Below are 18,670 nucleotides of genomic sequence, written 5' to 3' on the forward strand. Positions count from 1 at the left end.
TCCTTATGTTCATGTTAGAATCAAAGAGTCTCAAAATGATAAAGTGACCACTGACCTCATCACCAGAGTTGGGAAGCAGCTTGTTAGTGCCAAACCAGGAACTGAACACCAGTTTTTTAGGTTTTGCTGCTGGTCTTGGAGAAGTGTCAGACAGCCACAGCCTCCCAAGGAAATCATGCCTCTCACAGACAATCCAGCACTGGGCATCAGTGCTTGGGAGGTGCCTCCATCATCCTTTTGCTGTTCTCAGCTGAACCACGCTTGAGATCTGACTGTGCAAACTCCCTGCAAAGCTACAGGCTGCCTTACTAATGGGAGCCATTTAAGATCACCTGAACAATTTAATGATCACTACTGACATTTCTAATGTACTGAAGTGGTTTTTAATAAAGTCAATGGGATGAATGGATTGCAAAGCTCAATTAAGGAGGTGCCTCAGAGACCCTAAACTCTATGGTGCTTTGGGCACAAATTCCAGTTTGTCACCACTCAATACTCTCAACAATAAAATAAGAATTTTGTTTTGTTTTGTAACTGACATTGGGGTTTTTTGCATTGCCAGTTATATTTGATCCTTACTTCACCACCACCCTTAGCAGCATCTTACCAAAGAAATGCCAGTGGATCTATTGACACTGTAGGGCTCTGCTTATGTTAACTAAAGGTATGAGCTTTTCCAGAAAAATAGCCTTTATGGTTATATTTCTTATACACACATACATTCAACTGTTCAAAACAACTAGCCTAGGTGTAACACTGACCTACCAATGTGTGTGTCCTGTGGAACAAAAAAAAACCAAAACCTACCTACAGTCATTTGGGAAAAAAAATAACCCAACAAATACAACTTTTTTTTTTTTTTTTTTCTTCCAAAAAAGAGAGCCCTCAGGAGCTGGCAGGCAAAAGGGCCACATAGTGATATTTGTCACAAATTAAATAGGCCAAATGCTGAAGCCTGTCTCAGTTGAAACTCCCACTGGTCTTGTTAAGAGTTGGAAAGAAGACAGGACCAGAGACAGACAATTACCAGTCAGGTCTGGAGCCTGAGAGGTTGGACTCAGCCTTGTGTTACATAAAACTTTCCAATCAGTAGCACCTCTACCTGGTAGCAAACAGAGTGATGGTGCCTAGACTTATGTGACACATCACATGAAACTTTGAGGATTTCTTTGGTCAAAAAGGAGCCAGTTAAAATTAGCTGTTAGTTCTCCACCCTCCCAATACAACCCTTATAGCATGACTTTTTTTCTTATGCCAGTGTGCCATGTGGCCAGTGTCTGCAAAAGTTTGGTTAATGAGGGAGTAAAATTGAGCTGTCTTAGTGACAGAAGCAGATTATTTAAGATATTCAAGTGAAATGGATGATTTTTTGAGACCTGTTCTGACACTGTTTGTGACACAAAAATGGTAATGACCAATACTGAGTCCAGGTCTGTTACACAGTGAGTTAGTGAAGGTACACAGGGATGTGATTACTGGAAATAAATGCATAAAATGAGCTCTTCTGTCTGTCATACTTGTAGATATTGTATATGGTGCCTGTGTTGACTCTCAGTCAGATCTGGCCCAGTTGCTCAAGTCCTTTTCTGGTTTTGAGCTTTCCTTAGTGCACCATTCTAATTTATCAAATAGCTTAAAGCACCAAACCATGCATCACCAAAATAGAGACTAGCAAAAAATTTCAGACTTGCTAGAAAAAGTTGAGCACATAATAACTATAGCAATTCAATTCACCAAAGAAGCTGCACTCCTCAAAATAAGCCTTCTGGAAGCCAAATTCCTAAGGGCATTCCCTAATTTGGAAGGAGTTCCTCTTACCCTGCTGCTTTTCTTTCTGTTGTCAGCACCAGCAGAAAGCATATTAAAAAAGAAAAGTTGGCAGGGTACCTGATGACAAATGAGCCATTTTGTAACACCTGATTACTTTTCAAATAAGAAGATTTTGATGCTTATCGTGTTGAGAGCCCTGTGACTCCTCCAGTGCTTGGAACCTGTCTGAAGTGGAATGGAAATGGGTGGGTGGCCTTTGGGGGACTCACCTGCACACAGGTAAAGTGCACCAGAAACCAGTGGAAGCAAAGGAGGAGAGAAAACTTCATAGTAAACTTGGGGATAAACACAGGAGCCTCGTGTGCTGGTGAGGCTATTTCACATCAGTAACAACATATAAATCAGCCAGTCCTTTTCCTAGCAAGTTTATTACACACCTAGGAGCCACCCTGGAATTCCTGAGACAGCTGCCTCTGCTTTCAGTTGAGCTTCATTTAAATAAGGGCACTTGACAGATGATTTCTGAAAGCAAACAAGGATCAAAGCAAGGACTTTGCTGTGTGTTCAGCTGCTATTTGACTGTGCTACCTTTTTCTTTAGTAGGTTCTTGGTCATTGTAACTCATAAGGATGTATAGTACTTTAAAAGAAAATCAGTCAGCAGTGTATGTACCAAATAATGGAAGCAAGTTTTTGTCACTATAAGACAGTCTGTAAGTCAGCTTGTTCCCATGACTTACCAGTAGCTGATGGAGACCCTACCAAGACACATGGCAGTGCCAAAAGTCTGAGAAATCTCTTTCATGAAAAGTAACAATGTGCAGCATTAGATAAACAACTGTTTTCCTGACAGGAAAATAAAAACAGAGGCTAGAAACACTGAGGTAGGCACATTAGTACACAAGTTGGGAATAGTTGGCATTTTCTCAGTAGCAGAATCACATAACCTGTAAATGATACTAGATGTTTTTTACTGAATCTGCTTCTGCCTGGTTAAGCCCTTTTAACACCACTTTTATGTAATAAACCTGGCCTGCCTTTACTGGGAGACTCCTCCTGCTTTGAAGTCAGGGAAAACAATCTCCCAGAGGCAGCTGTAATAGACCCTTCAGCTGTTCAAGGGGGAAGAAGAATACACACAGGGAGAAATACAGCAGGTACCAGAGCTCTCTATGCTTGAACAGAGTTAACAACTGTCTCCAGTCTGGGTTAAGAATGAGGCCCAGGTAAAAAAACTACCAAGATTTTCAAATATTCTTTGGCACCTATATCCATTTTGACATCTCTTACAGTATCCAAATACCTTTTACAAACCTTTTAAGTAGGAAGAAGGCTAAATCTTCCTGAAAGCTATCAGGGCTTGTGTCCCCAGGTGCCACTGGGTAAAATTCTCCAAAGCATCATAAATTATTTATGACCTTGACCTACAAGTCAGGCAGTATGACTTAGTCATATTTGCAGTTTTTTTCTTAAGCTATAGAGCAAGCAAAGCTTGTCAGAGCCACGACAGATACCTGTCACTCACTTTGCCACCTATACTGACAAGCATCTGGTTCTACTATTTTGCTATTAAGCAATATCTGTTTTGTTCTCTTTCCTGCAAATGAGGGCATTTGTCCACACATCTAAATTAGAAAATACATGCTGTCATTTCTATTGTACTCATAACTTAGTGATCCTTTAAATATGAACCAGTTCACTGCATTGAGAAACAAATTTATAAAAAAACCCCAAATTAGTAAAAAAAAATAAAAATAAAAACAATGCTTTGGGCTTTTTGTTTTTAGTTCCCATCTCAATGAATGCATCCAATTCAGTTTCAAAACCACACATGTGATTCCTCCTTTGGAATGGAGATGTCTTTCCAATGTCTGGAACAGTTGCTTAGCACTAATGAGAGCACCTCTGGAGTACTGGTTTCAGTTCTGGACAACCCACTATAAGAAAGACCAGGACTTACCAGAGCAGGTCCTGTGGATGGGCACGGGGTCATTAAGGGACTGCAGTATCTGACTCATAAGGCAAGGAGGAGAGAGACGACACTGTTTGTCTTGGAGATGTTCCAAACTCTTGGGGCAATCTTAACAATATTCAGAAGTATCAGATAGGTGGAAATAAAGAAGATGGAGCCAGATTACTCTCTGTGCCTTTCAGTGAAAAGCAAAAAGGCAAAGGACACAAATTGTAATAGAGGAAAAAAAAATTGTATGTCTTGGTAGCTATTACTGTTTAATTGTGCAACAAGTGAACAAGTGCTGAGTCACAAAGGGAGTTTTGTGCATGCTAGGTAGGGATCATAACAATTTAATATTTCCTGAATTACCATCTAGTAGTACTAGTCAGTGTATAGACAAGTATGGAGACAGGCAACCTCATAGGAGTTAGGGATTATACATAGTACATCCCACACTCTCAGACTTGTCTCCATGCAGAGGTCAGCTGTTAGGTTAGCTGGACAATGGTTCTGGCTAGGTCAAGGCTATGTAAGAATGTAGGAGAAAATAGGTACTGGATAAGTCTAAATACCTTTAAAAATGTGCATTATGGTCTGTGGTCTAGTGTGTTTGAAAACTGCCTAAACCACAGAGGCAACATGCAAGCCTACAGTAGGATGGAAAGAAGAAGACCATACAGGTAGAATGGCTCAGTGCTTGCCAAAAGCCCCACAATAATTTTAATGGTGCACCACTAGTTCAGCATGGCATTGAGACACCTGTGTATAAGGATAGGATTTTAGAAGCCAGAGAAGCTTGGACTCATGATGGCCTGATTGTGACAGCTCTAAATAAAGCTCTCAGGACCTGTTTCTGCTTGTGCAACTACTCCTGGTGAAGGTACAATAGACAGCATCCCACAGCATCCATCCCTGGGGGAATACTGCAGAGCTCTCAAGTTAAACAGCCTACTTCTGACAGTGCCTTCCACGAAATGCTTTCTCTCCTCCTTCTGCAGACGTGCAGCACTGCCCAAGGGAGCAGAGCCCTGGCTGCCCATAAACCATCTGTCTTCTCTTGGTACAGATTTCCTAGCAGCAGCAGAGCAGGACCCACATCAGACTGCACTGCTTGGTTGGTTCCTCATGGCCTGTTCTAACAGACTGTCTGATTTAAAATGTTTCAAAGGGGCTATTTTTAGTGATACATGTTACACACTTTGCACATTTCCCTCCTACAGAGGCCACCCACATTTGGTGCTTCACTGACCCCGTTCTAATGTTGGAAAGCACCTTGGATGTCCCCCTCTCCTTTGGCGTAGTTTCAGGGTAAATTAGAAGAGACAAAATACAGTAAGTTTTTTGCATCACTTTAGCAAATAGATACCATCTGAGGCTGGAGCCACAGTCTGCCACTGGCAGAGGGACTTCCATGTGATTCCTGCTTTTGTGCTTGCCATAGTGTTGCATATCCCTTCCAAACTGGAAAGATAAGTGGTATTTTATGCCACCTTCTCTAGATCTTTTTTGCACTGGTCTGGTTGAGATAAGGCAGCATTTTTCTAGCCCTTTTCACTTTTTTTCCAGTTAATCTAAGAGGCATAGCAACTTTACTAATTTATTTGCTGAAACCATTGAAGATTACATCTCCTGTGATCAAATTCCCCTAAGTAAAATATGAACTGCTACTTCTCTGAACGTAAAGCCTAAATCAATAATGGACATGAAATCATCAAGTTTAATCTCAAACACAGTTAACCCAAGTAATCACTCTTCTTGATATAAAACTAATTCTGCTTGACAATAAAATACTACTGGTCTGCACCATAAACCAATGGAACAAATAACTTTCTTAACCCTGACAGTTGCTGTCCAAAATGATTACATCTCCTCTCCTCAGTGATCAAGCATGTCACTGCAGTGCTATTTCAGCTCAATTCTCTTTCTATAAAACACATCACTTGTGCCAGAACTTTGGAATTATTTGGTTTAAGTGAAGTGTTATGGTATTTTCTCTTTTTCTATTTGCCAGATTTGCACAGGTTGTACAAGGAGCAGAAAACAGTGAAGATCTAGGTAAATTGTCTGTCAAGTTTAAGCATCAGCAGTGAACGAACCTGAGTCCTGAACAAAGATACCACAAAATCCATAATCAATAGCACTGAGGTTGAGGTTTCTTACAAATGTACATCACTGTAATTCTTCCAGGAGCTGCCTGTTTCTCTCCTGTGCTGACAAAACCTGTCAGAATTCAGAGGTCTTTGCCAAGGGGCCCACTTCCATGGGCTGCTTTGTTTGTTGGGGGCTAAAATGGTGCAGAATTTGGAGGTACAGAAATGCATGGCAAGACCCAGCCCAGCACTTTTAGATGTCTCCATGTGCTAAGAGTACCTGGCCACATTCTTGTCATGTTTCCCATAACTAGGGCTCCCCGTGTAATCTTGACACCAAGCCCATAAGTTGCTGATGTTTTTGATGAGTTAAACACCAGGCATCCAAGGTACAAAAGTCATAAATTACACCAGAAAGAAAATCTGCAGCTCTTCTCATCACTGCTTTTTGGTTCTTAGCTGCAACAGGAAAAAATTACATGAAAATCATCTTATGAAGTCTCAAGTTTTGATAACATCTTTCATGCTTTTAATACCATTTTAAAGGTTGAAGGCACAGCATGCTTTTTAGAGTAGGAGAAATGTCTGATTTCTTTTCCCCCCTACTGGCAGAATATTTCATGCTGAGCTCACCCCTAGATAGATTCTTTGGCCTCTCAAAGCTCTGGCTTTTCAAGAGCTCTGCTTCCACACAGACACTGCATGAGTTCAGAGCTAATTCAAGGATCTGGACTTCCTGTGATTTACCTGTTGGGCATTCAATCTCTGCCCTTGAAAACCTTACTCAGAGGTTTGTAATTTTTGTCAAAATTCTTCCAGTAAATAACCAGATAATAGCATCTAGGCCAAAGAGCAGGGTCTGATCCAAGTCAGATCCATGTCCACATATGAGCCAGTGAAATTCTGATTATCTCACTGCTGAAGTTCTGGGGTGGAAGCTTCTGAACAAGAGCCAATGGCTGCTATCATCTTGTTAATGTCAAAGCTTGATTGTTTTTTCCCTCCTTTCAATATTTCTGACAATTTATACCCTGTCACAGTCCTTAATAACAGGTATCTCTGAAGCTGAGAAGTTTTAATATTCCTTGGTTTGCTTTTTTCCTCAGCACATGTTTTTATGAAAAAAATTTCTTTGGTATGGTTATTTTGTTGTGAGAGGAGAAGAGGAACATTTATGAGCAAAAGACATGTTCCAAATAAGTATTGCAATTTCAAAATGATAACTTGTTTGAGTAAATGTAACAGGAGTGGATTGAAACAGAATGAACTTTAGATTCTATGCAGGTTGGATTTTTTCATTTAGTTTTTCACTTGGGCCTTAATACTTAGGTTTAGGTAGCTCTTTCAAATGGAACAACAAAACAGTCTCATCAGTTGTCAGGAAAAAAAGAATGTCTGTTTCTTTACACTTGCAACAGTATTCAGAGTGATAATTTAGATGTATAATTATAAAGATCATGAAAGATAATGTATTTATTATTTTAAACAACATGCCAGATTTTAAATGACAATTATGGCTTTCTGTGGTTCAAAAATCAACATGCTGTTTTTCTTCTGTTGGATAAATACTCAGCAGCACCATGATGGCATTCTGGCAGCCATTATTTAGAGTTTAGTCAGAAAGAGTTTTCCATTATTACCTATCACAAATTATGCAAAACCTGTCTAGCACTGAGGTAAAAAGCTTGAATTCCTTTGCCTGAAAAAATCATCCTTTCCTTCCCCTCACTGAACTTTCCTGCAAGGCTGGATACATTTGCAATGTGGAATGATGCAGTCCTGGCATTAGCACTTCCCTGTGCCCAGGAGAGCTCTGTTTTTCCACTCAATGGTTCAGAGAAGGGAATGATAGGGATGGGAAGTGGGAATTGCTTTTTCCATAGGCTCAGTGAACCCTATCTTGAACTGGATGCTTCCCAGCTTTCCAGCACCCTGATGATGAAAGGATCTTGTCTGCAGTGGGGGACCCAAATTCAAGCGCTGTTTTAAACTGAGGCTCTTGACTACTACAACCTAATCCTCCTGACAACAAATGTTCTGTTCTACTTTCATCAGACAACAATTTGTTTCTGCTGTTCCATTCTCTGAGAAAACTTTCACACCAAAATGTTAATCAAATTTGTTATCTCCCTGTAAATCCCAGTGCATTTTCACAGCATTCTAAAGAAAATGACTGAGGGAAGTTACAATGGAATCTGTGCTATTTCTTCACAAGTATAGGAGGAAGCACCCAATTAGCAGGTGTTTTATCTATCAATCTCCTCTTTGATTATTTTTTTCCCAAAATGCTATCTGCCTGAGTCCAAAGTGCCCCAGCACACTTTTGCACACCATTTCATACCATGCTCAGTCAGGAAATTTGATGCTGCTTTGGCACTTCTAATTACTGGTGTTGATAAAAGCAATTAGTTCTAGTGGGTGGAAATTACATGCAGATCTGTAAACAAATGGTACAGTTACTCTACACAGTCTATCATTGTCAGCTGCAACTTGTTCTCTTGAGAGCAGAAAAAGTGCTCTGTCCTCAGCAATGGTGTCTATTCGTTCCTTCATATGGATTAGTAAAACAGTCCTGTGAGTGTCAAATAGTCCAAGCAAAAGAGAAAGAAGTCTCCCCAGCTACCAGGTCATGTTTTTACACCTGAAAAACACTGGTTTGTGTAACAAAAAGGTTCCATTTAACATCATAATCATGGTAAAATTTCACTGAAAGATATTTGAAAAGAGATGTTTTAGTTAGGTTTTCTTTAGAGATGTGAGGAAAACGTATGCTTAAAAGTCTTTTCAAAATTAAGGTTTTGTTTTGATTTCTGAGTCTCAGCTGGAGTTTTTCTATTTTCCTCTATTCTTGTTGAGGGGGATATTTGGAGAGAAATTTCCAAACCACCAGTGGCTCTTTCCACTTTAGAGTGAAAATCAACATAGAATTGTCTGAATTATCTGCAGAGCCCAAACTCTGAGTTGCAGCTAATGTTGACTACTTCTTTTAATTACTGAATCAAATTCAGAATGGCCTGGTGTAATCCAGCCATGGTAACTGAGCCACTCCAAAAGTGGGCTTGACTATTTCCCCAGCAAATGAAAGCAACTAGAAGGAAAAAAATCCCCCTTACATTCTAGACTGGAATTCCGTGCTGTTGTAAGCCAAGCATGCAGCTCACTATGCTTGGAATTGGAAGATGACAAGAAAGACTCATCAGGACCTTCACTCCAGTTTTAGCCATGGGAAATAAAGGTTGTGCAGGTTGCCCACCTGTGATTAAGTGGATTCTAGCACCTGCTGAAAACTTTGCTCAAAACAGGATAAATTTTTAATCCCTCCAAATTGTCTCTGCAGCTGCAAAAGGTTTCTCTTTCTTTTCTAAAATATTGATAAGGTGGGAGCAATATTTTGCAGGGAGAAAGGATCAGCATTAAAAATGAAATCTTCACCTCCTAAGCAGCTGCTATTTTTAAGGCAGTTGTTCATAGGTTATCTTCAAAATGTCTGCTTTGGCTGTTTTTCCTGATGGGTATCTTGACTTTTTGAAGGTGGTGATATGTGCATCTTCTTGTGGATTTGGAAAGGCCATGAAAATGTAGCCATAGATCCCAGAGTTAATGATAAGCTCTGCTCTCACCTAGGGTAAATCCATCATACTAATTACAAAGTTGTCTGAAAGAGCACCTTTTGCCCCCTGATTTGTATTTTCTGCTAACTTTCTATGGTCTGCATAGCCATGAAACAGGGTAATCCAGACATAACCAAGCACTGCATCAGAAGGATTTAACTAGTGTTTTACAGTGTTCCAGGAAAGTTTAACCCAGATGTTTATTCTAATCAGAACCTGCAGAGATTTTTTAAATTCTCTCCTTGTAATTATTGTTAACAGTTAATACTAAAGCTATAATCAGAACAAAACTGGTTGAGTATCCTACAAAAAATTCATTTTCGGAAAGTAAAGCAGTTGACATTGTATCTTAAAAAGAGAGGAGGATGGGTTTGATGGGTTTTATGGCCAGCAAAGTCTGGGGTTGGATTTCTGGTCAAAACTCAGAGCAAAAGTACACTCAACTATCCCCTAACAGGGGCTATAAAAACAAAATCTCCCACACTCAAAATGTGTCACAAAAGTCTAAGATTTCTGGTGGAAGTTGGGCATGTAAAATTTTCAACTTCACTGGGTTCCTTCTGAAACAGACTTGTAGTTTCTGTGTATTTTAAGTCTCAAAAATGTGTCTGGCACAGCACAATAACTGCCTAACCAAGGCAAACCTCCAAGACCCTCTAAGTGGTGGACTGTAGTAGTGGGACTGTAGTAAGTGCTACTGAGACTCACACTTAGAAATCAGCCTTTTCCCTGAAATATTTTCATCCTCGTGTCATACGTAGGCCATTGCCATGCAGTCATAAACAGCAACCCTCACACTGAATTGAACCCAGAACTTCAGGATCCTGTCCGATGTCTTTTGGATGTAAACATCATTCAGCTGCCTTCCTGCTGCCTGGCTCCAGAGCATCAGGTCAGAACAGAAATTGTAAACAGCCCTAAAAGTGAAACCATTGATTGCCAATCTCCAGCTCTGTTTAGGTTATACTCTCTTTTCTAGTCAGATTTCTTCTGTTTTTATTACTTTGTCAAACATGCTTTTATTTCTTTGAAACACAGGGGGTTTTCTCACTATTGGTGTAACATTTTAGATTAATGGTATTTGAAAGGATTGCAGATGGATGAACAGGCTTGGAGAAACCAAAAGAAATGACTTTCACCAAAATGTCCAAAATGCAAGAAGCCATCCTCTTATTAGTTTAATATTAGATAAAAATGCACTCGCTTTTCCCAACTAGAGCTTGTTAGAATTCTTTTAATTAAAAAAAAATCTGATTTTTTTTTTTTTTTTAACTTTCTGTGCAAGTACTAATGTCATCTTTGGGTTATCAGATTATCCTCAAAATGTTTTCTGGGGTACAATAGTAGTTTATGTGCTTTTCTGTAATTCCTGATGATTTAGCTTCACAATTATCTGAGCCCAAACTCTTATTTAATCTGCTGTGTGGGGCAAAGGAGAACAATTTAAGTCAGATCTAGGTCTCTATTATAGCAGTGCTGCTCAGCCACTTCCTCCAGTTGAGCCTGGTCCAAATGGGTCTGTAACTGGCATCACAAAAAGGAACATTCAGCTGCAGTTAGCAGTGTGTTAATTATTAAAGGCTAAAGGGCCCCACAGTTATTAATATTACAGTGTGAATTTCTCTTCCTCGTTTGGGGAGGAGAGGGAACTCTGCAGTGCTGTTTAAGAACTGACAGAAGTAGTAACACAATTTGGTTCTTTCTCCATTGTTGACACAGCCACAGAAGTAACTGTCAAACAAAGACAAAAAAAGGATGTGCTTCTCAAAGAGTTCCATGCAGCACTTACAAGAACAAAAGGACAGCCACGTATCCCTGGAGGAAATACAGAAATTGTGGTCTTCCTCTGGGACATCTAGGGGTCCTTCTCTATGCTCTGATCTATAAAACCATTTATGTACATACTTTGAATATCTCTATGGAATTTGTCTTGACCTAATTAGGTACCTTGATTTACATTACATTTACAGTCATTACAGAGATGGCTGCATATGCTGAAGCACTTTTTGTGTGGTGTTGCAGTAGCTGTGCTGTGCTATCCAGAGAGATTTAGGCCGCTCATAATTGCTCATATGGCCATTATTCACACCTGATTAGAAAACAAGTACATTTCTGGAGATGAGATGTGGATCCTTAAGCCAATATCCCTGTCACTAGTTTTATTTCCATAGGGCCCCTGTGTATGTCACCTTAAATCCTATGGCTTTGCACACTGCAGTTGGAGCAATGCTAGTTTGCCCCTAATGAAGTGGGCACAATCTGAGATGCCTGCAAGAACTGCAGGAAGTTTTGCATATGGCAGATGAAGCATTTGGACTTCCTCCAAGATGACAGGATGAGGAGTCACTTTAAATAACTAACTGCCTATATACAAAAAAATCAGGTTTTTCACATTTATGAAAACAAGCAAGAAAAGCCATCTATGAATAAATCGTGGCTTTTTTGGAAGACAGAGAAAGGGAAGGTGTTCTCTCCCCAGTTCACTGAATTCTTTCCCTCTGCTTCCTGGTTCCTGCACTGCCTTTACCCATTCTGTAGACACTCATCACTCACAGACACTGAGCTGCTCCTGGGCAGCCCCCACAACTGGTTATGTTTCAAAAGCAGTAACAACCCGAGGTTTCAGCTCTCTGTTGGCACATCCTCCCTGCCCTTGGCACCTTGCAAAGACACCAAGGTTCAGTGTCACCTGCCTGACACCACAGAATAATGTAGGAGCAGGAGGGAAGCGTTTCTCTAGAGAGCAAGTTCTGCTGAGTAGCACTGCCACTCACATGGCACCACCTAACAGCATCTCAGAGCATGTTCTCTTGTCAAAAAGACCCATTTGGAGCTGGACAAAATACAGAACATCCAAACAAACATTTCAATCCCTCAGAAACCTGATTTGTCCCAAATCAAGAGTCAAAGTTTGTTTTCCCTGGGATAGCATTTGAAAACCATTAAAAAATATATTATTTTAATAAATATTGAAACATTTATTTTTCCATAAAGTAAAGCCATTATGTTTTGAGAGTTCAAGTCACTGGGATAGAAAAAACCATAAAATTATGAATTGTTTTAAAATTGCATAGCCATATAAACTAATAAACTGAATAAATAAGGGAAAACAAGCTCAACTGAAATTATAAAGTCAAACTGAGTAATTTACATTTTTCCCTATTAAAAATTCATTGAGAAGCGACATGTGCCATGAAATGTTTCAATTTCGACAAAACTGCTGTTTTCAATGGAAAACTTCCATCCAAACATTACTGAAGTGTTACACGGGTGGGTTTTTTAAAGTTTCCTTGCAACCACAGTGCCACCCACTGGTTGTTGCAGTGCTGGCTCTGCACAAGCCCACAAAAGAATCCTTGCAAATAACTCTTTGTTTCCCTAAGGAAAAAAAGGGTTCTGGGTCTTGGCCTGAAATCACCACTGCCCAAAATACTGAAGAGCTTCCTCTTCTCTTCCAGAGCCTCCTAAACAACCAGAGTGGGATAACCAGCTTGGTACAGCAGTGACAGCACTGCAGAGGATGATGTCTTGCTAATTCTCACATTTGTTACTAGAGCAGAGGACTATTACTTCCATCTCCATAATGCCCAAAATAATTAGGATATTTTATCTTAGCCTGTGCTGATGAGTTAGTCCCAAAACCCAAAGTGAAGTTTGTATCAGTAATTTGGGGATTAAAAATACCACCACCACATTGACAGCTACCTGTTTTCTTTCAGGGTGTACAAAACAATTGAACAAAAGGGAGGTTTCTGGGTTTTTTTCCACTGTCATTTTCACATACAGCACCCTAACAAAAAAATTTTTCATTAGAAAAAATAAGAAAAAACCCCAGAAAAATAAGTCTCAATGGCATTTACAGCACAATTTACCTGGGAATATCTTGTAGGAGCTCTGTGCAGCGTGCATGGCAAAATGTCAGCAAAAAACATGTTGAATGTCATTAAAAACATGTTGAAACAGGTAACTGGGACAGAGCTGAACCTTCTCATTTTGCCTTCCTCAGATATCCCAAACTAATCAAGACAGAGAAGTGATTCAACTTCAGAAAAATAGTCTTTTGGATAAGTCATATATATTTAATGTTCATTTACTAGATTTTGCTCAAAGAGTTTGCCTTTTATTTCTAATTCAGAATGAGGAAGCAGTTCCCAGTTTTGAATTCATTGCAGAGACATTTGAAGTTTTGCTCAGTTCCTGGCAGCTCCTTTTACAATCATGTCAAGGCCCTGGAGTTACCCAAAGGAGCTACCAGGGCTATTTAATATATCATACTAAATACTGAAACACTGTCTAACAGCAGCAAAGAAACTGAAGCTTTTACAAGGGCATCTATCCAAGCTTTAACCAAATGAAGGTAGGAACCACAGTAATATGGCAACAGATCCAAGATGGATCTAGCTCAGCATCCTCCTCTGATGGTGACTGCCCAGACAAAAGGTGTAGAAAATCAGAGAAATGATTCTCTCTGAGATTTCTCCAGCAGTCAGTGGTTCTGTAGCTTCTGTAGCTGGAAACTACAGCCAAGGCATTCTATTTAAAAGCCACTTATACTCAGCCAATCTCTCACAAATTTTCTTGAGACACTTTATACTTTTGGCTTCTCTGGCATCTTATGGTACCAAGATCTGCAGTTTAATCACATTCTGTATAAAAATTAATTCCTTTTCTTTGTTCTGAACCAGCAGTTTGACAATGTTACTGGGAACCCCTATGTTTTGTGCTCCTAAAAGCAAAAAAAATAATTAATAACTATTCCTTATATGACTTCTGTCTCTTTCATAATTTTGTATATCTCATACCTTCTCCACCTCAAGCTGGTAAATTCTGCCCTGTTTACTTTCTCCCTCTCTCTAAGCCATGCTTTGTCTCTGAGCATCTCTCTGCCTTTTTGCAAATTTTTAGCACTATCCTTGTGTGTTCTGGTGGCAATTACTGTCCACAACGTTCAGTCCAGGTCTGGGGGCACTACAGATTATATAGGGCAGCACAATTATGCTCTCTCTTCCACTCTCATTTTTCTATGCATCCCTACAATTCTATTTGCCTGTTTGACTGTAGCCAGCACTGAGCTGTACTTTCAAAGAGCCACTTTCACAATCACATCAATGTTACATATTGCCCTTTTCTCTGCTTTGTGTCTGTGATGTTAAGCAACTAGCCAGATCCTGGATTATGTTCAGGACACTAAATCCTTGATTGGAAAGATGTCCCTAAGCTGCAGGTGTTCCTGGATCAGCCCAGTATCATTATTACCTTAATATATTCAAGAGGCCAATAAAACCAAAAGCTATGAATAAACTGTAAATCATACTCAGGGATCAATTCTGCAAGCATTTTGAAGTGTGACATTTCCCTGACTTAGGCTGCAATAGCTTGCTTGTGAATTCTCCCAGTATCAAAGATGTAATTTGTGCTCATTTCCTCACTAAAGCAATCCATCACATGGAGCAGAGTGCAAGAACTGCCATTTTTCAAATGGACTCGCTGGGTTTATGCATAATTTGTCAATATTTTGATAGCTGACAAATAAGAACATGCAAAATCCCAGGTCTGATAGCCACTCCCCAGATATTTTCAATAACAGATATTGCTTTATTATAGTAGGAGCACAGTTTCCTCAGAATTTACAGCAGCTCAGCATTACAATCCTGCCTTCACCACTACACTAATCATCCCTACAACTAATTATTTTCCCCCTGCCATACAAACTAACTTTGTCCCCAGTGGAAGTAGTCCTCCACTACCCCAAACCATGGCCAGGCACTGTATGGAAAGGGCTGGTTGACACCAGCTTCAAGAGTTGAATGTTAATGATGGTCAAGCACCAGTGTGGCCTTTGCCCAAAGCCCATTTAATTTATTAATGCAGATGCCATTCTGGAGTCCCAGCCAGCAAACTGGGAACGTGGTTCTCCTTTGCTATTAATACCAGAGACAGGTAATTATCTCATTGTCTGCAGGCTGGAAAAACAACAAATCAGATTCAGAAATATGTTCAGCACTTGGAGCTGGGGTCAGATTTTTCAAAAGAGCTCTTCATCTCTTCAGGCACTAGAATAAGTGACCAGCTTCACATAGAAACACGCCAGAGACTGAGCTGTTTTGAAGATTATTTCCAATTAAAGATCATGATGAACATGAATAAACTTGCCCCAGAATCTTCAGAAGAGGAACTGCTTTTCAGACATAGCTATAAGCTGCAAAAACTACTAAACCCAAGCCAGTTCTCCAGGATTACAACAGTCAAGGTCAAGAAGTTGATTCAGTATGTCAAGGATAGAAAGATTTTGCAGGAAATAAATTAAATCATTGTACCTCAAAAAAAGAAAAAATATATTTTATATTAGGTGAGCCAGACAGAAAGAGCTACCAGTATAAATATATAAAAAGCAGATATAGTGTAACCTTTAAGAATCCAAGAACCATTTTTCCCCACCAAGTTTAAGACAGCCATCTTCAGCTAGCAAAAGCTTCTAATTTTGATCTGCAAAGAATTCGTATTTAATTGGAAGTATTCTGCCAATTCTGTCATAAGAAACTCAACACAGATTTTCAAGCCATTACAGAGAGAATAAATGGCAGTGCTTAGGTACTGCCTTTGAATCTAGGTCGTTCAATTTGGTTTTATTTCCCTCTTTAAAATTAATGATATATTCCACATGTCTGTGGAATAATGGGAAGAGAAGTTAAGTGAAGAATATGGCTGTTTCCAACTATTCACTTGCTCTGGAGATTTGAGCCATCCATCTTCCCATAATTGCTACCATGGTAAACACTTTCTTAAAAATACTATGTTGACTTTCTATACTGTCAACTTCCATGACTGTATTTATTCCAGGTACTTTGGCTACTGAGCATATTACAAGCACAGGACAGAGGTGCTGTGGATCCAAAAAGAGAAGGCTCTTGCTGGGTGTCAGAAAAGCAGGATCAGGCCTGGAAGATTTCCTACTGGGCTATGCAAAAAAAAAAATAAAAAAATCACTCCTTGACATTGTGACTGTTTGATAAAGGTGCTGCCTGGGTCCAGTAAGGAGGAAAATAATGAAAAATAACATTGAGAATACAGCTGTACATAGCCATGGCATCCACTTAACTGAGCAGTGACAAAACCTGTTACTGCTCTCTCCAATTAGTGCAATAGAGAATGAAACCTGCCCTAAATTCAACATTAACATTTGCAAAACAGTTCCCTAGGGCTAACAAGACAGGGAAAATGTTCAAAACACTGATAAAATTGTACATCCCTCAAAAAAATTGAGAGAAAAAAAGAAAAATACCACCTTGGTATGATAACAAGAAAAATTAACTCCTCTCTGACAAATTATATGCTAGTGTTCAATTTGGCACTAACCAAGGCTGTGAAAGCACATAATATAATTACTCTAACACAATGATTAGCCAGTAATTAGCACTGGCCTATCTTACATTAGAATCCTAGCTTTTTGTAATACGTTTTTATCTTTACCTACATTCATTTAGTACAAAAGCAGAGACACGCACATCATGGCAAATAATTAGGACATGGATTTCAGCTTAGTGCTTTGCAACAGTGAAGTACAGTCCAATAACTGCATAACACAGGGGCTAATTCATATTATCTACACACAGATTATTAATTTGTTTCTTTACCATTTAATTAAAAAGCTAACTGCTATACACTGCCATCTGTAGACAAACTGAGGTTCCCTTATTCCATGGAACAATTTTTTTTGCTGTATCTGCCAAATACCTCTCAATATTTCTGGAAGAGGGTTTTACTTCTGCAGATGAGGAGGGGCAGGCAGGACAGATCCCAGTTTGATTCAGTCTGCTGGAACCAGACACAAATAGCAGAGGGAAGCTTATTGCACTAGTGCAATGCTATCCCTGACACTGAAGCACTGCCATGTTCAACAGCATTGACAAAAATACTCAGGTGAGCTTAGGGAAAACCTCAGTTGCTTCCAGATTTTGAAGGGGAATAATGCAATGGAGAAGAGAGAGAAGAAAATGCCTCCACTTCCTTCAATAAGAGAAAAATTCACATTCTAGCAGAGTAAATCCTCAGCTGGTACAAATGCTCTGGTTCCATTACATTGTCAAAATCACTTAAATATGACTTCAAATTTCAAAGTCACTGGCATGCACTGGGGTCACAGAATTTGTCCTTCTAGGAGTGCCTGTTAGGAAGTCTTCCCCAGCTGTATCTTACAGTGGGTACGAAATATTTTGGCTGCCTAGGGATAAACAGTGCCTGCTGCTAGCTGGGCTATTGAGAGCTGGCATTGTGAGCCTCTCAGGGGTGAGTCTGCTGTACTTTTCTACAGCATTTCTAACCTCTGACCCTTCAAAATGCAAGAAAACATGACCAAGAAGTGAACTTTCCTCTTTTTTATGCTAAATAATACGAAACACTTCGACCAACCTGTGGGAGCATGAGTACCTGCTGCCAGCAGGAGCAGACTTTGTGACACGCAGGGCCAGAGATTTGCTGGAAGCCCACAGTGATTTGTCTGCTGAGTGTGGCACTCCCCAGGTCTTCAGACAACAGAAATGTGCAGCTTTGGGGGGTGTGCAGCGTGTGGCACGATAACTGAGATAATCCCACATTATTTACAAATCTTTACCCTGCTGCAGTGCTTCCCAGTTGATTTTCAGAGCATTGCATAAACATTTTTGCTACACCAATCAAGCTCCTGCCTCAAACGCTGTGTCCTTATTTGGCTCTTCTTCCCTTTGCTTCTTCAGTATGTGGGTCACAGATGCTCCACTCTTCTTGGTTCTGTTACCCATGTCACTTACTGTAAGCAATGAAACTTATGATAAAACCTTGGCAGATCCTATTAATACATAAGGTGACAAGAATTTGTGACCCAGAAGAGGATCTATCATTTGCTGGAAAACTTCCTAAAACGACTCATCCTCCTAGTGTAGCTCCTCTCTAAGAATAGAGCAGTCATGAAAACAAGATCTGTCAGTTTGTTTTTCCTGCATTGCTGGTGCAAGTTTGAAATCCAGAAGTGTGGCTCCCAAAGCATCCCTTCATTGGAACAACCAGAATGATACCTCCCTATGACAGGAGGTGAGCATCTGGAGAAAAAAACTCCAGTGAGAGATGCTATCAGTGACAGTAACAAGCTCAGCTATTGAACATTTTTGGTCCACATACCAAGAGCCATCAAATTACATATAAGCCTTGTAATGTGATAGGAATGTATTTTGGAGGAACTGTTTTAGTATTTGACATTAGGTGTTTCTATTA

The sequence above is a fragment of the Calypte anna genome, chromosome 15, assembly GCF_003957555.1.
Source record: "Calypte anna isolate BGI_N300 chromosome 15, bCalAnn1_v1.p, whole genome shotgun sequence".
NCBI classification, from domain to species: domain Eukaryota; kingdom Metazoa; phylum Chordata; class Aves; order Apodiformes; family Trochilidae; genus Calypte; species Calypte anna.